At 47.1% G+C, this 22951-nt stretch overlaps 1 protein-coding gene across 5 annotated transcripts in view; it reads right to left on the bottom strand.

Moving 5' to 3' along the window:
* Window positions 1–22951, bottom strand: part of SLC22A23 (solute carrier family 22 member 23) — a 181416-nt gene that overhangs the window by 157550 nt on the left and 915 nt on the right. The window lies entirely within an intron of this gene.

The following is a 22951-nucleotide window of genomic DNA, read 5'->3' as shown; positions in this document are numbered from 1 at the left end:
ACTTACGTACTCTAGGAAATTGCTTACAAAGTGGTCTACATACCCCCCAAAAGGGAGAGCAGACGAGAGCAGATATAGGTACACCCATGTTCACAGCATCACTGTTCACAACAGCTGAAAATGTAGGAGCAACCCAAGAGTCCATTGACAGACAGACAGATAAACAAAATGTGATACGTACATACAGTGGAAAATTATTCACCCTTAAAAAGGAAGAAAATTCTGACACCTGCTACAACATGGATGAGCTAAATGACATAAACCAGGTACAAAAGGCCAAATCCTGCATGGTCCCACTGAGATGAGGTGCCCAGAGAAGTTATAGAGACAGAATGGTGGTTGCCGGGGCCTGAGGGGGAAAAGAGGAGTGAGCATTTAATGGGGACAGACGTTCAGTGTTGGAAGATGAAAGGTTCTGGACATGGATGGTGGTGATGGGTACACAACATTGTCAATGTACTTAATGCAACAGAACTGTACACTTAAAATGGTTAAAGTGGTCAATTTTATTTTATTTATATTTTATCACAATTTTAAAAAGTGTATCTTTATGTGTTAGCTTGAACTGTTCAATTCTATTCCAGTTCTACCAATGACAAACCCAAGAAGTGGATGGGGGGAAATGGGCGAGGTGTGGTTCCGTTTCACTTAAACACCAGTGGCATTGCTCTGAAGAGAACCCTGCTTTAAGATTTTGGCAGAACGTAATGGCGCCATCTCTTCCTTCCTGCACATGCTCAGCCTTATGGAATATAGCCTCAGGAAGATCTTCTCCATGGTCCAGACCTCGGCACAGTGTCTTCTCTCCACCGGAGAGACTAGTCCTCGCAGTGAGACATCCCTTCTCCTCAAAGCTACCTCTGAGTGGAAGGTACAAGGGACATCACTCACCAAAAAGGAGTGACCATACCTTCCTACCTCAGAGTCAAATGCTCCTTCAACCTGTGCCTTCAACTTCACACAATGGTCAAGGCAGGTAACCCAAGTTCTGTCCTCATGCAAAAAGGTTTGCTCCCGCCCGGCCGGTGTGACTCAGCAGTTGAGTGTCCACTTAGGAACCAAGAGGTCGCTGCTCGATTCTGGGTCCAAGCACATGCCCAGGTTGTGGGCTCGATCGCCAGTAGGGGGTGTGCAGGAGGCAGCTGATAGATGATGTTCCTCTCTCATCGATGTTTCTATCTCTCTATCCCTCTCCCTTCCTCTCTCTCTAAAAATCAATAAAACATACTTTTTTAAAAAAGGTTCGCTCCCTTTGTGTCACTCCCCAACAGCCAGCATCCTCGTCCAGGCCCACTGGGACCTCATCTGCGTGTTGGAGAGAATGGCATAGCTTCAGTGTTTAATGACTATCTGGTCACCTACTGAGTCCCAGGCCCCAGGGAAGTGACAGTACAGGTGCTGTCTCTGCTCTCAATGGTTCAGAGTGTAAGAAAGACAACACTGAGAAATAAAGAGCTGTAATAACTGATACATGGATAGGCCCTGAGAACACAGAGAGGCCTGAGGCTCCATTTAGTTGTGACTCTCTCTTCTAATTGGTCAAGTGTCGGGGTTGGGCAACGGGAAGAGAGTTACTTGCACTGGAAGAGACTAGAAGTGTGGGGCAGGCAGGAGACTGCTGGTGGGACCAGACACTGAGTTAGAGATGAGAGTGGAGATAAGCAGGAGCAAATCTACAGGGGCCTTGCGTATCATGTTACAGAATTGAAAATGTATCAACAACAACTTTAAATGGAATTAAAATGTTTACAGAAATTATACCTTATTTTGGCTTTTGCTTTTTGCTGCTGATGTCAGAAATATCAAAATATACCACCTATAGTTGCAGACTACTGATTGATCAATCATTGAGAAAAAGGTTTAAAGATATGGATGAACCCCAAAGGAGAACGATTATCCTTGTCAGTCACAGATAACTTGGGGTGAACTGCTGTAATCTCCTACCTACGATCAGTTTCCCAGATATTTTAAAAAGTAGGAATAGAAAGAGAGGGAATTTTGAGAAAGAGGGCCTTTTAGGGAACCTGGAAAAACCACCTAAGATGCTGAATAGCTGGGTGTGGTATGGGCTAATGGAAGAGGGTTCTGAAAGTGAGAAAGCAGAGTAGCCGGTGTGTGTCCCTGGCTGGGTTGGCTGGCTGCATGCCACGAAGACGGTCATTGCCAGGGCTGATGTTAATGACGTCCTGTGAACCCCCATACTTCTTGTTTTAAAGGTCTAAAGTTAATGGTTGGAAAATTGCGCTTGGTTGTATAAGGCACAGTAGTTGTCTACGTGATGCAGAAAGGACCCAGATGAATGTGTGTCTCAAAGCGCACACTGCTGAGAGGGAGCCTGCAGGCCGACGGCTTCATTCAATCCCCACAAAGGCTTGTGCGGTGAGTATCATCTCCACTTTGGAAATGAGGTTCTGAGAGGTAAGTCACCCCCGAGCTTCACTGTGGTGATGTGGCAGCACTGGGATTCAGTCAGTGCTGGGACTCTGCCCAGGCCCTCTGCGCTGCGCTGCACGCTGGGCTCCCACCTCTGCCAGGGCCCTCAGTCGAGCAGTGCCTGCCTGCAGGGTGAAGGACACCCGCTTCTCCACACGTGGTGAAGTTGACTGAGACGGTGAAAAAGCCTGCACTGAAAATTGCTTTAAAAATGTCTTTTTTCAACCTGGCCAGGGTGGCTCAGTTGGTTGAGTGTCATCCAGTACAACGAAAAGTTGCTGATTGGACTCCTGGTCAGGGCACATACCTGGGTTGCAGGTTTGTACAGAAGGCAGCTGGTCAATGTTTCTCTCTCATCGATGTTTCTCTCTCTCCCTTCATCTCCCTCTTCCTTCTCTCCCTAAGCAGGCCCTCAGATGAGGATTAAATAAATGAAATCCTGTGACTACTTTAACAAAACCTAAAGGAACCCAGCTTCTTCACTGCTATGCACAACTACTATTCCAAACACTCAATATCTCACCGTGGGGAGAACATGGGTGAAGTCACTCCTGTAGTTCTCTGGCTCAGTAATTTCAACGGCCATCGTGGGAACTGTATTATGTATGCGGAACATTTTGGGGCCTCCAATCTCTAAACAGTTAACTCAATAACAGTCCATCACCAGTTACTTCATTGGCTTTAAAAGAAATGCAGTTCAACTTGGGACAACACGTGTGCTGAAGCACAAACACACTTCTAACAAAATGCTGAGTGACCACAAGACAGAGAAATCCTATGAACAAGCAACGTTTTTCGTATGTTTAAAAATGGTGGGAAATGTCTGCCTACATTTCATTGCTTCCTTTATGTTTTTATATTTATTTTATTGATTGATATTTGGGGGGGGGGGGGGAGAAACATTGATTGTTTTTCCACTTGTTTATGCATTCATTGGTTGCTTCTTTTATGTGCACTGCCAGGCAATCAAACCAGCAACCTCAGTATATGGAGATGATGCTCTAAACAACTGAGCTACCTGGCCAGGCCCCTTTATGGTTTTTAGACAGGAGATGAGAAATTGGGAGGGCTGACTCTCCTCTCAGTCCCTCTTTCCTGCTGGAAAACACTCCTCTAATTCCCTCCAGATCCCAGTGCAGGGAATAAACAGGATCCTGCAGGGCGGGTCCCATGAGAAAAGACTTCCCCTTGCCACCCCTGCAAACTGGGGCTGCGCTACTCCTTGCATTCAGCTAGGGGCTGGGTGATGGGGTTTTTGCTCCAAAAGTTCTGTAACCCTGGCGCTGCCTGCCTCCCAGGGCTGACCCGGGTCTTCATATAGAAAGAAAGGGTGAGGAGGGTCTCCTCAAGGACCCCACATGGCAGGAGGTGGCTACAGCAGGAGCACTAGCTGCTCAAGGACACTCGCCTGTTTATAAGAGGCAGGAAGAAACATCGGAACAACTGGTGAACTCCCCCTTGGGTGACAGGACAGCAGCTCACTGGCAACGCCTTTTCCATGTGGAATGATGCAGTGTGTAGACTTTTGTGTCTGCTTACTGAAAAATTCTGTATCTTAATTTAGTTGGTGATTAACACGTGTAATATGAGCCAACACTCACTCAAATGCCTCTCCCCACCCACACATAACCCTGTCAACACCGCCATTCCTGGGGCCTCCTCCTCAACCCTGGGCGTGGGTCACTGGAGCTGTGGGGCCACACTCTCTCAGGCCAGGGACACAGACGCTGGATTCTTGCCCCGTAGAGAGGACAGTCTCCTCCCCACATGCACCTGTCACTCCCCTGCTTCCTACCCTCTGAAAGAAAAGAGAAAGAAGGAAACATGTAGATTTTTTAAAAGTCAACATTTCTCACTAGCTGCTCTGATTCTGTCAATCAACTTTTAAATGTTAGAACTTGGGAGTAATAAGCGGTGGAAAGGACTTACAGAATTCGGAGTACAATGTTCACGGCCATCTAAGCATCACAGTCACAAACAGGAAACAACCCTCATGGTCAAATCAGGAAAAGAGGTAAACAAAGTGCAGCCTGCACGCGCCGTGGAATACGACTGAGCAGCGAAAAGGAACAGTCACTGAGTTACAGTACCATGGACACATTTCAAACATGGTGCTGGGCAACAGTAAGCAGACACAAAAGTCTACACACCGCATCATTCCACTTACAGAACATTCTGAACCAGGCCTAGCGCAGCTATGGCGAAGGAGATAAAAGCAGCAGCTGCCTGTGGCTGGGCAGACCCGAGATGGGCTTGAAGGAATTTGAGAAAAATTCTGTATCTTAATTTAGTTGGTGATTAACAGGTGTAATATGAGCCAACACTCACTAAAACACATATGTGTAGTTTACTATATGTTAATTATACTTCCATTTTTAAGAATCTGGGAAATTGTTTTAAACGGGTCCCTAAAGATGAGGCCAAAATATCCAGTCTCTTCCTCCTTGCACTGGTCCTCCAGTGGCAGGAGGCAAAGGGGAAGAGATTCCTGACAGAGGAATCCAAATAACGGATAAACCTCACGAATGAGGCGTTTGCACACTCCCTGCAGTTTCAAAGTCGATCTCTAGGTCGAGCTCAGAACAGAGAGTGAACAACTCACACAGTTGCTATTTCAAGGCCTTCGGTTCTTCACAAACATGGTTACGGGTCATACATCAGTCCAAAACAAGAGCTGTTGCAACTGTACCAAAAGCAAACAAAACAGTCCCCTACCCTTGGTCTACACGCCTGCATAAAAAGGAAGAGACTCAGCACTGCAATCCTGCCTCCTAGGTGCAAGGGTGCACCAGGCAGAACTGGAGCCCAGGGCTGCCTCCGCAGCTGGCCGCAGTGTCAGGTCAGTCACGCCACGTGTCAGCCACATCCCTTAATCTCTCGCTCCAGCTGTGCAGTAAGTGAGAGGCAGGCCCCTCCTGAGGAGGGCTGCTGCCCGACTCAGCTCTGACATACCTAAGACGCTCAGCCCATAAACCTGCCACAGCCTCCTTCCACCTCCCTCCCTCCCTCCCCCGTGAAGGGTGCCCGTAGACACCCCCACCCCCGTTTACAGCCACTTTTTCTCTTTACCTGCCCCCTTCTATCACCACCTGGATTCCGACCACTTCGGCCACCTTTACTTGTGGACAAAATGGGTGGGAAGCCCTCTTCCTGCGAAGGACAGAATGCCTGTGTTCTAACCATACAGACTTCCTCCCTTCTCCCTGACAGGACTCTGTGGTGGGCTGAGTTATGTCCCCAGCAAGATCTGGTGAAGTCCTCGCCCTGGTGCCACAGAATTTGACTGTATTTGGAGGTAATTAAGGTAAAATGAGGTCATAAAAGGGGAAATCTGCACACACAGGCACATGGAGAGGGAAGATGAAGACACACAGGAGAAGGTCGTGGGAAGCTTTGTGGCTGGGGTGATGCATCCAGAAGCCAAGGAACACCGAGGAACGCACAACCTCCAGCAGCAGGAGAGGCCTGGAGCCCGGCCTCCCTCAGAGGCTAGGGAAGGGCCAACCCTGTGCACACCTGTCGTCTGAGAGGGTCTATTTCAGGTCCCCACCACCACGTGGCCGGGACTTCAACATCAACAGCACAGACTCCTGCAGAGCCCTCTCTGTTCTCGCCTCAGACTGAGCACCATCCTCTTATCTCCTCCACCACAGCCAGTTTCGTCTTCTGAAAATGTGGAAGCGGTGTCATGGAAAGAGCATAGATTTTGGAGTGGGGGTGATGCATTTTAGAATGCTGATTTGACCAGCTATTAACAGTGTGTCCCTGGCCAAGTTTCTCAGCATCCTGGTCTGTTTCCTCACCTGCCGGATGCTGGTGACAGGACTGCCTGGCCGGGCCACTGCAAGGGTGAAGCAAGCAGCCTGCTGACAGCCGCCAGCATGCAGCTGGGATGGGAAGGGCGCCTGGGACATGCTGTGACAACCCTGCTCAAAAGCCTTCAATGGTCTCCATCACCCGCCAGGGGAAGTTGGGACTTCTCTTCGGAGAACAGTGGGCTGTGTTGGTAACTTACAGCACCTCCTCTCCCCTGTTCTGCTCTACTTGGAACCCTGTTTTGTGCAGGCCCTCGGCACCCCACGTGACTTGGAGGAAGGAGCCCCATCTACGATGCACACGTGGCATCCCCTGGTGAGTGGTATCAGTCAGTGGTGCAGGTAAGAGAGGACCCACCTCCAAGGAAAGGGAGAAGACCGGTGTTCCCTTTGCCAATGCCTCTTCTCCAAGTCTGAGGGCAGGGGTAGCAAATAACCCCCATCAGGGGAAGCCACCTTGTGACTACAAAGAAGTCAGCATTTGTTATGGGCTGAACTGTGTCCCCTCAAAATCCCCCGCACCTGAGAATATATTTGGTGACAGGGCCTTTGGAGAGGTAATTAAGTTAAAATGGGGTCGTTAGGGTGGACCCCAGCACAATATGACTTGTGTCCTTGTAAGAAGATTGGGACACACTTGCAACAAAGGGAAGGCCATGTGAGGACACAGGGCAGAGGTAGCTATCATAAGCCAAGGAGAGAGGCCTCAGAAGAAACCAGCCCTGCTGACACCTTCATCATGGACTTTCAGCCTCCAGAACTGTGAGGAAATAAATTTCTGTTGCTTAAGACACCCAGTCTGTGGCTTTGTTATGGCAGCCCAAGCTGAGAAAGGCCGAGGACAGTGACAGAAAGAACTGTGGATTACAGCCTATCCTATCTCTGGACTTCCAGAAACATTACATGTATTTCTGTATATTTGTCACTCCATTTGATCTGAGGTTTTTGGCTATTTGTAGCAGACAGCATCTTAACAGACCTCCCCCAGCTTTCAAACCCTTCACACTATTGTGCATTCTCTCTTCCTAACCAGAACAAATGCTTCCTCTTACTCCTTCCCATCAGAATACCTACATCCTGGTTCTTCCCAACTCAGCCTCCACCCTTCCCATCGCCATTCTTTTGCTCAATGCTTCCCTCTTCCCCATATGTGCCCTTTCAGCCCATCTCTGTCCACCAGGACCACCCATTCTTTAGGCACAATTCGTAGGCTCCTTCTCCCCTGCAGCTCCTGACACAATGTTTTACACATAGTAGCTGCTCAATAAACATCTGAATATTACACACTTCTCTGGGTTTTTCTTCTGTGATATTTTCCCTGCATACATTTTTAACTATTATATGAAATTATGCCATTATATTTGCTACACAGGCTGAAACAGGTCAGCTAAGAAAGATTGCTGCATGTCATCGCCTCCCCATCCTAAAAAAAGAAAACTGCCTTTTGCAGATTTAAAAACCTGTTTTCAGTATGATAATCCACAAGTCTTTAAATTTCCTGGTAACCTTCCATTTATTCAAGGTCATTTAAGTTTCCCAAAAGTTGCTATTGGTAATGAGATTCATAACCAAGGTAGTAGTTTTGCTTACCTACGAATCTGTCAAAACAGAACTAGGGTTATAAATGGGGGAAACAATATGGCAGATGAAAAGTTAATTAACTAGAGAAACCACAGCTTATACTTAAACCACAATTAAATTAAATTCAAACATGTTATCAACAGACACACTAAAACAAACAAAAAAACCCATACCCTCATAACCTTGATGATATCCATTATTGAAAAGTTGCTTCCTATGAGACTTACCAGGGAGAGATTAAAAATAAACCTTCTATTAAAATGAAATAATCAAAAACCCTACTCTGGAATGTAGATTTGCTGACTCACCATGCAATACACCTCCAGAAACTACTAGGCCATGGATAGGCCCCTACAAAACCACATCACCTTCTTGAACTTCACTCCCTCTCCCTGGATGACTGAGAGTCGAAGCATCTTTATCTCCCACTCGGAAGTTATTTCGGAGTCCCCACAAGACACTCTGCCCAGCCCAGAACACTCAGCTAGTCTCTCCATCTATCCCAGTGGTTCTCAACCTGTGGGTCGCGACCCCTTTGGCGGTCGAACGACCCTTTCACAGGGGTCACCTAAGACCATCCTGCATATCAGATATTTACATTACGAGTCATAACAGTAGCAACATTACAGTTATGAAGTAGCAACGAAAATAATTTTATGGTTGGGTCACAACATGAGGAACTGTATTTAAAGGGCCAGAAGGTTGAGAACCACTGATCTAAACCCTGATAGCTCTGTATGGGGAACAACACGAAAATCAGCACAACCCTCAAAAAGAAACACAAGTGAGTGGACAGACAGCCGGGGCTGTGAGCATCTGAGCGGGGAGAGTGCACATCGCTGGCAGCCCTGGCTAACACCTAGTAGGTACACTTACCTTCAGAGGTGCATGTGTTGTCATTGGAGACATCACACTCAGACCACTTGGGCCTGTGCCCAAGGGGGACGCCAACCCTGATCTGTTCCTCAGCAAACATAAACCAGGCTCATGTTTGGCTCTGGCCACTAGCTCCTGGTGGCTGGGTCTCTTGGGGACTTCTCATTTCCAGCTGCTGAAAACACTACCAAACCACCTGAAGAGGAATTAATTCTGGAAAAGGCTAGTCTGACTAAGAGACATTTTTGACGTCCAAATAGATGTTTCCTTTTCAAGTGACCAAGCATTATTCTAAGCAGAGGTTCAAAGGACCTACTTTAATGAGTGATGTGGTCATTAACAACATTCATTTGGACATAAACATCCTAAGGCAGCTTTTTGTAATGTGCTTCCTTAGGTAGACTACATGTGCCCATGGACACTTGGTTTACACCATTAGTGTCCTTAGCAATCCATTTCTTCACAGCAGGCAAGGGGACCGGGACTGTGTCCGGGTGACTCCCAGCACGATGAGCCGCCCTCTTCAGCCTGAGCCTGCCCACCACTCTCCCCCTGTGGCGTACAGAGCAGCCGAAGGCTCCCGGGCTGACAACCCCTGGCCATCTACCAGGTGTGGTTAGAAAATACAATGAACTTTTACATTAGCCTAGACCAGGATTACTCAAACTTGGCATTCCATGTTTTAAGCTGGGTCACTCTTTGCTGTGGGGGCTGTACTACGCATTATAGGATGTGTAGCAGCACCCCAGTCTCTACCCTCTAGATGCCAGTAGCTCCCTCCTCCTCAGTTATGACAGCCAAAAACGTTCCCAGACACCAAAAGCCCCTGGGGGAAATCATACTGCATGGAAATCCTCCGGAGGACTTTTTAAAACAACTGCCACAGGTATTTCCCACAGTTCCCCAGCTGGCCCATCACTTCTGTCCCCATCCTAGCTCAGACACACCAGTTCAATGTGGGGCTCTCAGAGGAAGAAGCAGCTTTGTGACTTGAAGTTCTGAAAACCAGTGGCTTAAAGTAAGGACACTCCTTTGCCCAGTATGATTTCCCGAGTGATTCGTTTCTATTTCAGATAAATTACATGCCTCTTCTGAGTCTTCAGTAATTCACTGAAATTTGACTTTAGGTTTGAGTTGACTTAGATTTCTGTCCTCTTCTTCCTATTCTTGTCACCCCAGAATTAAATCAGCAACTCTTACCTAGAAGAGAGCAGCAGCCCCTTCACCACCTCTCTGCCTACACCCCTCATGAAATGTTAATTGAGCACCTACTAGGTCCAAGTCCTGAAGATATGCCTGTGGGCCAAGAAAGCAGAGGTGGGGACTGAGGTGGAAAACAGGGACTCAGGAAAGGCCCGAGGAAAGTGATACACTGGCAGGAAGGAGAGGTGGATTCTGGGCTGAAGGAACATCACTGGCAAAGGTCAAGTGTTGAGACCCAATTGGGGCTGGAGCACAGGCTTCCGGTACAGGCATGATGGGACCGCGGCAGGGGAGGCAGGAAGGGTGAGGATCAGGAGGGACCTAGAAAATCACCACCCAGGCCCCACTTCATCCAAAAGGCTACAGCAAGCCAAGTTTTCTGAAGCAGGAACATTAATAGAGCCACTCAGCTTCTTAGGAGCAAAACACTGAATTTGAGGTGGTGGTGGGGTGGGGTGGGGTGGATAAGGTCAGAGGCCAGATAAGAGGCCCAGCCCAGCAGGTACCCCAATACTTAGCTAAGCCTTGGGTTTCAAGGAAAAATCAGGGTCACAGAACAGAGATTGGGGGCCGCTTCACTTAGGGTGTGAGCTGGAAAACCGGAGATAAGGGCTGAATTGTTCTCTCACCCAAAACCCTCATGTTGAAGTACTGACCCCAGTACCTCAGGATGTGGCCTTATTTGGAGATATGATCTTTAGGAACCTCAGATGCTCCTGAGGTAATTAAGGTAAAATGAGGTCCCTGAGGTGGGACCTAATCAAACAGGACTGGTGTCCTTGTAAGAAAAGAGTAGGATACAGACACATGCAGAGGGAAGACCCTGTGAGGACACGGAGAGAGACGACACCCATGAACAAGCCATGGGGAGAGGCTTCCGAGGAACCAACCTGCTGACACCTTGATCTCGGACTGCAGCCTCCAGAGTGTGAGAAGTAAGTTTCTGTGGTACTTGTTTCAGCAGCCCAAGCTGACTGATACACTGGGAACTACCGCAAGGAGGTGAGTGAATGAGTATTCAGGCAAGAGATTGGGACGAGTGGCCAAGAGGCAGAAGGGAAATCAAGAGCAAGCACACTCCCCTATCATAAGGAGATAGTCGAGGCCTAACCAGTCACTGTCAAGGCCACACAGAGGCCAACTGAAACCACTGATACAGTCCTGAGGGACCCAGCATCAGGTGACCCCACACGGTCTGGGGTACAAAGACCATTTGGGGTGGAGACAGGAATGGAAAGGACTGAGAAAGGGCCTCATCTGCCAAGGAGCTGACAAATGCTATGAAGGGATGGCGCAGAGGGGCAGGGACCTGGAGGAGGACCTAGGACCCAACCCCGAGGTCCATGGTCAGTTCCTGGGGGTCGGTTTGATGTTTCCCCAATGGGCTATGGAGCATCTGAGGTTCCTAAACTAAGAAACAACAGAAGAGACAGGAGGGACATGCTCCAGCCCAGGCCCCTGTCCGCTGGGGCTCGGTGCCCATCCACCTGTGTCCTCAGCTCCCTCTCAGCCTCTGTATTCACCCACAGCACACAAGTGAGTGGGGGCCTTTCCTGAAAACCACCTGGACAAGCCCCGCCACCACTGTGCGGGGGAAGCAGCTGCTGCCCTCTCCTCCGCTGGTCTGTGCTCCGGGCAAGCACCAGCTGTGCCCAGGTTCCTGCTTTGCTGGCCACATGGTCTCTATGCCCCAGACAGGTCAGGCTCCCCTAATGCTCGGTTCCTCAGGACAGCCTCAGCGGTTTCAGGTGACCTGTGTGTGGCTTTGGCAGTGACCAGTCAGTCCTCCACACTCCTTCGTCTCTCATGACAGGGGAGTGTGCTTGCTCTTGATTTTCCTTCTGTCTCTTGGCCACTCCTCTTCTCCCAGTCTCTTGCCTGAATCCTCAGTCACTCACCCGCTTGTGGTAGCTCCCAGGTGTATCAGTCAGCTTGGGCTGCTGAAACAAGTACCACAGAAACTTATCCCTCACAGTTCTGGAGGCTGGAAGTCTGAGATCAAGGTGTCAGAGGGTTGGTTCCTCGGACGCCCCTCTTCTTGTCTTGTAGGGTTGTCCGAACCCCAGCCCTCCTTTGGGCCAGTTCACATGCCATAGCATCCTGTCCCCCTTCCCGCCCCACACCCTCAGTTCCCAGCCCTTTATGTCTCAGCTCATCTCATACTGCCCTGGAATCCTCCACTTACGAAAGGTCTCAGCTATACCACTGGCTCCTGCTCAGGGCAGAAGCGATATATCCATCTGTCACCTACCCAGAGCACAGCAGAAGGTCTGCCACAGAGCAGATGTTCTGAGAGAAAAATCAGGGTCAAGTACTACACAGGTGGCTGCAGAAATCACCTGACAGCGGGGGAGGAGGGATGGAGGGGTTGTATGTAGCTGTCTTCAAAAAGTCAGACAACACTATGTCAATAGCAGCATTATTCACAAGAGCCGAAAGGTGGAAGCAACCCGAGCATCTGCTGATGGGTAAATGGGTGAACTAAGTGTGGTCTAGCCATATAATGAGATATGTTCAACCTTAAAAAGGAAGGAAATTCTGGCACATGCTACTACATGGATGAACCTTGAGGACATTATGCTAAGTGAAATAAGCCAGTCACAACAGAACAAATACTGTATGGTTCTACTTATATCAGGTTCCTATAGTAGGCAAATTCACAGGGTTAGAAAATAGAATGGTGGCTGCCAGGGGCTGCGGGGAACGGAGAATGGGGAGAGCAGAGTTTCAGTTTGGGAAGATGAAAAAGTTCTGTGGATGGATGGTGGTGTTGGTTACATAACAATGTGAATATACTTAATACCACTGAACTGTACAGTTAAAAATGGCTAAGATGGTAAGTTTTATATTATGTGTATTTTATCACAATTTAAAATGTTTCAGTAGGACACAAACCTTTGTGTTAACTGTAAGAACTCATGTGTCTCCACTGGAGAGCAGTGGCGTTCCGAGCACGTAGCAAGCAGGGGTGCCCAATTTGTAAGGCGTATTTTAAACACACACAGAGAAAACAGCTCTTAATCTAATCTGGGAGGAAACACGCTGTAGTGCAAACTATGACACTGGGCGCATAACCGTCCATAATTTAATATGAGCACTGGGATGCTTGTGGCTGTTTAATGCCAGCATCATCGCCTTGTGTTTATTCTTTAAATGACACTAAGAAATAAAGTGTGGTTGTTACCTAGTAGAATTAAATTATATAAAGAACTGACCCTCCTTCCCACTTAAAAAAAGGCTGATAAACACTTAACTAGCATTCCTAATGACTTAACATTCTTTACCACATGCTCCCATGACTCAGCTCTTCGGTTCACTCCTTAGATAAGGAAACCGCTGGCTCGCTTCAGGAGCAGCCTTTTCAAATGTGAGAAGGCGCCTGGCTCCTTCAGGTACTGTAGGCCTCGAGCTAACTCAAAGTGCAAAACAACACTTGGAAGGCCTATGGAACATTCCCTGAGAAAAATAGGCCCACAAGTATGGGTCACTTTTAATACCAGAAACCTAGAGAAAGATACAAAGCACAGCAAAGCTTTGTAGGGGTGACAACCTGTTTTGTGACCGATGACAGGCTGGGGGTCACAGAAGCAGGGCCCGTTCAGAAGGGCCTTGGCTTCGTGCCAGGCTGTCACTGTCTTGACCTTGATAATGTTTAAACAAGGGGCTCTGCCTTTTCATTTCTCACTGGGCCCCTCAGCTCTGCAGCTGGTCCTGATTAGAAGAAAGGTTTGGAAACCTGCAGGGGGCAGGGGTAGAGGGGAATTTGCCAAACTGCTTCAGTGACTGCCCAAGGGCTTGTTCCAAGCTCCTGCAGTGATCGGGAGCTGATAACTAAAGCCATCTATAATTTTTTCCAGAAAATAAGCATCAGAAGGGGTATTCTTGCCAATTTCATACTAAACGTAAGCAGTTTAAACAGCCAGGTAAGTTACATTCTGAGTCCTTGTGAAGAAAACGAATACTTTGTGTAAAGCATTTAAATGTCAAATCATCAATATTCAATTATTCTTGATTAATTGCCCCCCAAAAAAATCCTAATCCCCTTTTACCCCATTGAAGACCAGCTCCTGTCCCATGGTTTGAAGGGGACACACACACACACACACACAGCCCTAGGTAGCCCAACACATTGCTCTGAAGCCTGCCTTTCCCCACCCCAGCCCAAGCTGAACATCAGATTCAGTCCAGGAACCTGGAGCTTGACAAAGGAACACTGGCCTCCATGCTGGCCATTGCTGACCAGGGGCCAGGGAGTAACAGCCGCATGACAAAGGCAGTCTGGAGGGGGAGGAGGCCAGCTCTGGAGAAGGGGACGAGAGAAGAGCAGATGTGGCTTCTGGAAGAACGAGGGTTGGCAGCAGGGCTCTTGAAGACGCCTCCCTGACACACATTTTCTGATCTTAGACCCAACCCTCGGGTTCCCTATGCAATCATTCATGTATCTTCCCAATATGTTTCTTTTCCGTTTTATTTATGTAATTTGAAATTTGTTTTCTGTACTTGCAACCTAAGAAGAGATGTTGGATAGGGTATATACTTCGCAAATGGATGGCCTGGCGGGCCGTAGTGTTGTTCTATTACAGCAACGATTTACTTCAGAGGAACTCCACTTAAACCAATCAATAACCACTGCCCCCTTCCCAGAACGTAGGCCTCGGCAATCTGTAAGGCACTGTTGGGAGGAGGTCTGCCTGTGGGTAATGACCAGCATTGCACAAACACTGAGCAAATGAAAGAACAAACCTACTAAATCCCAACTCAGTAAAGATCAAAGTCTGTAGACTAGTGAGATCAAAGGCAATGCTCTCCCACAAAAACCCAGCAAGAATAGCACTCCAGGTGGGACAGGGCCGCTCTGAAGGGGGCCGCTCACCCTGAAGTTAGGTCTCTGATCCCTGCCATTACAGCTCAAGGTTATCATCAACTCTAAAATTCCACTTTCTCTCTGATTTTTCCCAACTTCTAACCAGGGGAGCTCTCTGGTCCTCAGGGCCTTGGCCCCCCAGGAAGGTCCTTTCCTTTCCAGACCCTCAGTGCCCTGTGGCTGGAGACCTGTTTTGTTTTCAGATGAGAGCTCTGAAAACAGACCCTTTCAAGGGTCTTTTAGACAAACCCCTGCAGGTCCGTGGTTCCAGGTTCAGATGTCTTGTCTTAATGGCACACCTGGCTCCCACACCATCAGTTTCTAAAGCAGCGGTTCTCAACCTGTGGGTCTTGACCCCTTTGGGGGTCGAGCGACCCTTCCACAGGGGTCGCCTAAGACCATCGGAAAACACATATAATTACATATTGTTTTTGTGATTAATCACTATGCTTTAATTATGTTCAATTTGTAACCATGAAAATACATCCTGCATATCAGATATTTACATTACGATTCATAACAGTAGCAAAATTACAGTTATGAAGTAGCAACGAAAATAATTTTATGGTTGGGGTTCACCACAACATGAGGAACTGTATTAAAGGGTTGCGGCATTAGGAAGGTTGAGAACCACTGCTCTAAAGGAAGGTGACAGACACCTAGGAGCTCCCAAGGAATAATCACCCTTCCAGGTGTGGCCTGTCAGCTCCTCCGCACTGAGGCACTTCTCAGATGACTTAGCCAGCCCTCACCCGAGGATGCAGGAAGAAGGGTCTGAGATTCCCCAGGTGCCTCCTATTTGCCAGGCTCCAGAAGGGAGGGCTCTCCCCAGCTGCTCTCCTTCACCCTCAGGATAGCCTTCCAGGTAAGGTAAGTAATGACCTGGTTTGCTCATGAGGTTCCTGCTGGTCATGAGCAGCTCAGTCAAGACTTGAACCCACACCTGCCGAACTGAAAACTCCCACTCTTTTCATAACATCAAGTTTTCAGGTGGGTTCAGGCATTTATGACGACATTGTGGGCGAAAGACCAGGAAGACACACCTCCAGTGGGGGATGGGCAGACACCATTCTGATCACACACAGTGAGTGCTCTGACGAAGGGACAGCTGGTGCTGGGGGCGCCAGATGAGGACTGAGCTAATCTGAAGGGTGAGCAGGAACTATCAGCTGAAGGAAGGAGGAGAGGTAGTTCCAGGCAAGTGGGAAACGAAGGCAGAAGGAGCAGAGGTTAGAGAAATCTGCCCAGAGAGGCGGTTTGCACAAGCCCACCCTCACAGAGCCACAGTACAACCAACTGCACCTCACCTTGAAGTTACCAACCCACAGAGTTATGGGCACTTTGGGCAGGAGACCGTCTCTGCTGGGCTAGTTAAAAGGAACAACCCTCTCCCCTGGGGGCAGAGGCAAGAATGCCCTGCAGGGTGAGGAAAGCTGGATTCTAACTCTAATCCTGGTGGTTTGGACAAGTCAAAGGCCCTCCCCTCTCCAATCCTCAGACTTCTCATCTATAAACTGAGGACTTTGGACTAGAAGATAATGTATGTCATTAACAACCTCTTTACCTACACCAGGCATTTGGCAAAGGTGAAGCTGAATGGAAGTAAATTCTAGACCGATGGTTTCCCGTATCAGTGCCTTTCAGCCTTGTGGAAATTTAATTAGCATCCTCCCCTTGTGAGCAGGAGGGCAATGGAAAACACTAGAACACTCCACAGCCAGTGCTGTTTGCTATCAACAGACCTGGGATCAGGTTCCAGGCCCATTTGCCCAAAGTCTGGTCTGGACCTGCAGCCCCGGCATGCTTTCCACAGCTCTTCCTCAGGACCCTTCCTTGGGCCAGCTGGTCTCCTTTCAGCAGCATAACAGGCCCTGTTTCCCATGGAACCTTTGGTCCAGCTGCCTCCACTCCTCTCAAATGCCCCCTCCCTCCCCTCTGCCTCCCTGCATAGCCCCAAGTCCCCATCGCAGGCACAGGCTGGGTCCTAGGTCCTCCGCTCACCCCACAGGCTCTCCCCTGCTGCCCTCCATTCCCATTCATCCCTCAGCTGGCTGAGTTCATCTCATGGTTAATAGTCTTATAAGCCACCCCTCCCCATGTTCCCAGCTACAGAGCCTTCTATCAATCCCAGGTTCCTGCACACCATAGGGCTCTTGCAGATGCTGTTTCCTCACTCTGGAAAACACACACACACACACACACACACACACCCCTCTTGTGCCTTCCTCTCCTACTCAGAGCTCATCTCCTGTTGGCTTCACTCAGAGACCAGTCAGTCTAGGCAGGCTCTTCTAGTCTCTCATTCCCCTTTCTTTCCACACATTTAACTGTTTGTAATTAAAAAGTTACTACTTAATTTATTAAGGTTTATCTCCCTCATTAGTCTATAGGCTCTATAGGAGTTGAACTATCTATTTCCGCCTATCCCCAACACACAACACAATGCTTGGCTCAGAATAGGCCCTCATATCTATGAAAGAAGAGGGGAAAAGGAAAGTTGTTGTGTGTGTTTTTTTAAAGGAAAGTTGTGGCCCAGGGTCAAGCTCAGTGGGCTGATAATTCCTTAATAACTAGCTTTCTGAAGAAAAAAATAAACCCTGTTGTGCCAATTCCCATGCCTGTCAGTACTCCCACCACAGCAGTTCCAAGCCACCAACACGATGTTCCTGAGTGTGCAGCTGGATACAGATGTGCACACTGGCGCAGGGTTTGGAGGAGCCAGGCTGGCTCCCACATATCACTGGTTTGTGGTGACCCCAGAACTGACATTCAGAGAGTCCAACATGCTTTTAGCTGACATCAACTTTTGGTTCAATTCTACTTTGGACCAATGGCCCAAATGAATTGAGACTTGAAAAAAATGCTAAAGACAAAAAAAAAAAAAAAAGATGCTTTGCAGCTAGTTCAGAACAAGAAGATGAAAGGGGGTGAGACCCACTGCACACAATGAGCTGTCTCCTAATGGGAGATGGAAAATGCTGCTCAGCGACTGTTTAGCTTCCAATCTTCCCATCAGTGAGGGCCTCTGACACATTGAAGGTTTAAGACATTGTTATGAGCAAGTGAAAGCCTGCGTGAAATGGGGTTATATCCTCTGGCCTAGTATTTATTTTCCTTTCTAACAATTTAGCCTAACAGCTCAGTAAAAGCAACACCGATCCCTGCAACACCAAATTAAAGAGGTACTGAGGTCATAAAACTATTAGAAGAAAACATGGGTTTTTTCCCTAACATTCCAGGATTAGGAAAGCCCTAAATCAAACACAAAATCCAGAAACTACTAAAAAGAAAAGATTCATTCATTTGACACTATCCAAACCCAAAGTTTCTGCCTAACAAAAACACCATGAACACAATCAAAAGTCAAACAACAAACCAGGGAAAAGCATTTATTTACAAGACATCCAAAAGGCTTAACTGACTTTGAGCATAAAGTATGTCTATAAATCAGTAAGAAAATAACACTCCCCCAACATGCATACACATGAAGCCAAAACATGGAGAGACAGTTCAAAGACAAGGAAACACAATGGCTCAACCAACTTCAGGGAGATGTTTAACCCCCTCAAAGCAAGACAAATGTAAATCCATACCCATGACCAAACACAACTTCTCGCATATCCAGCCAGGAGACAGTTAGCAATGTGGCTAACTCCCTGGCCCAGGAAGGATTGCAGGGAGGAAGAGCACCTCACACATCCCTGATGGAAGTGTAACTTGGTAGTAAGATCTCTGTAGAGAGCACTTTGACAACATCTAGCAAAATAAAAATGCAGCCCAGTTTGACTCTCCACTGCTAAGGATTTCATTTGTGCCAGGATTTCATTCTATATTGTATATTAGCCAAGACTGGAGACAACCTAAATGCCCCCCTTTTAGGTGACTAATTAGATAAATTATGACCCAATCATACAATGGAATACTGTGCTGACACAGAAAAGAATTAGGGGCTCTCTATGCATCCATTCCAATATAGGCAAAAAAGGGGCATAGAACAGTATATATAATGTTACTGTTTGTGAGAGAAAAATATATAAATGAAAATATACTTTGAATATTTCTGGAAGGATACATAAGCAACTGGTAACCATGGTTGCTTCTGAAGAGTGAAACTGGAGGCAGAGATGGCAAGAAATGTTACCCTACCATCTGCTTTCCATACCACATGCATGCATTTTTTATTAGTCAATTTCTAAAAATAGGTATGCATAAAGATGTTCCCTGTTGTGTTGTATATACTGCACGAAATAATTAAAACACCATTAGCATGACCTAACAGTGGGTTCTTTTTTAAATATTACTATTGCAATTAAATTGTAATTATTTTTAATCCTAATTAAATTGTACTGAGTCACTTTATTGTCTTGAGTACCAGAAAAAGAATACAAATTGCTTCTCGGGATATTTAAACAACTCTCAGGTGTCCTTACAGAGTAAAAGCTAGCAATCTTTGAGAATTCATGAAGAACAGAAGAAACAGCAGATGACTGGAGATAGACAAGCATCCCAAACTTCATTTACAGAAAAAGAATGGAGCTTAGAAAGTTTAGCTGACATTGACTTTTTGCAAAATTCTAGTAATTATTCAAAGTAAGTGGTGAGCATTAGAAACCAGTAAGAGTTCACTCAGAACGATGCGGAATAATATGCAAGTTATTAAGAAAAATATTTTAGAATCAGCAGGGCTGATTATTTTTTTTCCTGGCTGAGTAAAATCTCAGAAGTACCTGGCCGCTGGGCTGCACAGGGACTGCTGGTGTGGGTCAGGGAGACCAAGCAACCCCTCCTCCCGCCTCAGTTCCCCTAGAACTGTCCTCTAAGTGACTCTGCAGGAATTTATTAGGCTCTTCTTTTCAGGAAGGCACTGACAATATCTTCCAACATGACTGGGAGATACAATACAGAGCTATAAGTGACATCAGGAAGTTGAACACTGGGCCCTGGCCCACTCAAGTGTGCTCGCATCCACTGATTTAAACTCCAAGGAAATGCTCAGTGTTAAGACTGGCCTCAGATTACTCAACATTCTTAATGAAAGGAAATATATGTCAAAGGTTTTGAAACTCATAGGGCTACACAAAATAAACTTGGTATTATTATTGTTGCTTTTGTTGTTGTTGTTATTTTGAAGGCATGACAAATTCTGGAACAGATAACAAATACCAAGGACCAAGGCAAAAACAGAAATAAAAAAAGATCCTAATAGGAGAGATCTAATAACCCAAAAACTATTCAGATGAAACCTATCTTGTGCAACATGTCACACAAGCGTAGGCTGAGAAAGCCCTGGCATAGTATAATTCCATAAAGGTTTGGTGACCATGGTCTCGAAAGAGAAGCATGTGCTAAAAGCCTAATGCATCAACTGTAGGCTTCGTGCATGGAAGCAGTGTCCATTCTTCCTTCCTCCTGGTTAGAAGACACAGGGCCTGCAGGCTGCGTGCTGGGTGCCATGCTGAAGAGACATGTCCAGTGGAGCAGTCAGTACAGCAAAGTCTGTCGTGTATGGCAACAGCTGAAGCATCTGGAGACGTCTTAGCCAGGAAATAAACTACGGACCTGGGCATCATCCACCACCTGACTATGTATTACATGAAGGAAGAAGAATCCTTCAGAGGGACAAGTTGCACACATGGGCATGAGAGGAACCCAGTTCTAATCACCAAAAAACAGGCCTCTCTGGAAGGAAGAGTAACTATGAAGCGGGCTGCCTGGGCAGGGGCTCCCTTCCCATCCTGGAAGAGAGACCCACATACTGGGTTTGATTCAGGAGGGGAGAGAGGCCTGAAGGCCTGAAGATCTCTTTTAACTATAATAACCTGGGATTCTAACTGGCTTGACAGTTTCATGTCTAATGATAAAGACATTCCGTAAGGCTTATTTGCAGGTATGATGGGAGTCAGAAAAGAGGACACAAAAAGCAACTTCTCAGACCCTGATCTTTCCTCCACTGACAGAAGACAAATCTTCCACTTTTTCTTCTACTTACAAAGCACACAAGCACCTGACCCCTAGAACTCAGCCCCATCACAGGATACCTTCCACGTTTGTACATCTGATAGTGCACAGCCAACGGAGGAGAAAGTCTGCCTGGGTACGGGTGCCAAAATGTGCTCTAAACACTCTTTAAAGCATTTGTTATGGAACAGAACACTGTGGAAGGACAGTCCTTTATTTAGATCTTGTTTGTGTGTGAGAATCGATATGAGCCTGCTAGTCTTTATCTTACAAGAAAATGTGTGTCTAACTATTGTCCCAGAGTCTTCTCCTCCCAGCCTTGCTTGTCAGCTCTATGTCACTGTGACTTATTCAGCACTCCCAAACACACTGCACACATTAGTGCCATTTTTTACCCCTTTGAATGCTAATTTAGAAAGAATTACCAGCTCTCCAACATGCCTGCATAGCCTGTATTCAAGAACTATTTTAGTTCTCTCCTCCCACCATCCATGGGCAAAGTGTGAATAGCTGTTCCTGGATCCCCACCACTAAGTTAATGACAGTCTATCCCACCTCCTAACTTTTGAGTCTGCCCTCCATCTGACCCAGGAGAGAGCACTCTCCTCTCACATTTGCTTTGATCTATTTTATTCTTCCTCTCTTTAGAAGGGGGCTTAGAGTATATGAAAATGCTGCCAAATCCTTACTTTCACAGAAATACAGACTATTAAAATAGTCATTGTTAATTTCCCCATGCTGGTCAAAACAAAATCCAAATATTGCCCTCCATCAATGGGAAACAGAATCACAGAAACACCTTTGGGAAGGCCAACCTCACTGGGGGGACCGGGGTGTCAGGGTGAACTAAGTTGAAAGGATCTTCCTTATTTAACAGCTAATCCAGACAGTTCCCACAGGACAGATCATTTCTTGCCAAGATTAAAACAAGGGTTATGATGATGTAAGAGTTTCATCTTACACATCTGTGAGCTACAAAGTTTACGAACACACATTTGGGAGGAAAATACATGCACATTGGTTATCATAAACTGTTAAATTTCAGTCTCACATTTAAACAAATCATTTAAAACTCTGCCCAGAACTGCCCAGAAGAGGAAAAGGTCTACATTTACTTGGAAATGCAAATTAGTTATTTAAAACACAAAAAGGGCAAAAACCACAAACTGCTTGACAAACTGGCATAAGATATCTCTTATATGCTAAGAAATCCAGAAAATTATAGATGTCCTGGGCACTGATTTTTTAAGATTGCTCATTCTCCATTTTTATGCTGGCCACACATCTCTCACCAAACACTGTTCCATTCCAATGAAATACCTCTGCTAGAGGAGCTGCAATGGACTGGACGCAAGTTGCAAGTTCAGCTAAAGCTGATCAGGGTCCCAATGCCTCAGATAAAGGCAGCTGCTATGTAGGAGCATGGGGGTCCCTGGGTACCAAAACATTCTTAGTGTCCTTCCTATACTCCATGATGTTTACTATAGTCCTGAGAAATCACTAGAGGGAACAGTGGGTTGGCTAAGTCTAAGGCCAAGTATGCCCATCTTAGGAGGAGACCGAGCCTGGGAATGGGGGAAGGGAATTTTCAAAAGCTCTTTGCTTCTCTGGCTACAACTTCAGTGCCTTAGTGGGCTTTAGCCTGTTTCCAAAGCAGGCAGGAGATGGCTAAGGTATCTGGGAACAGGCGCTACGCTCATGGATAGATAGCTCTTCATGGCAGACACAGCGATAGCTGGCCAGGCGGAAGAGCGGAGCCCCGGGCCTGGAACCGCCAGCAGACCTTGAATGAGGCAGGCTTGGTGACAGGTCAGAGGCCTTACCCTCCACCGGCCACTCCTGCCCTCATGAGGGTGACAGCCAGCAGGATGGGAGAAGGAAGCTCTAGTCTTTTGGGAGGAGGGGGAGACTCTTTCCCTACGTGCACTGGGGCAGAACTTGGGGTGCAGATTAGGAGAGGCTATGGTGACCCTTAGAGTTAGGAGGCCCTGTCACTGCGGAGGGCGGCAAAAAGCACTCGCTTCAAGTCAATGCATTTGTTTGGGGGACAGGAGGCTATTACGTCAATGCGGGATGCCTGTACACACAGGTCAGCATCACTTTGGGACTCCATCCTTCGTCCCTGGTTGCCCTTGCTTAGACCTCGGTATATAAGGAGAGGGACGGAGGTAAGGGTGGAGGTGACCTAGGAGTGAAAGGGACTTAGGAGAAGGACACGGGG

The sequence above is a fragment of the Myotis yumanensis genome, unplaced genomic scaffold, assembly GCF_028538775.1.
Source record: "Myotis yumanensis isolate MYYU_CA2020_CCGP unplaced genomic scaffold, mMyoYum1.0.hap1 SCAF_2, whole genome shotgun sequence".
Lineage (NCBI taxonomy): Eukaryota > Metazoa > Chordata > Mammalia > Chiroptera > Vespertilionidae > Myotis > Myotis yumanensis.
This window is presented reverse-complemented; position numbering and strand designations above follow the sequence as displayed.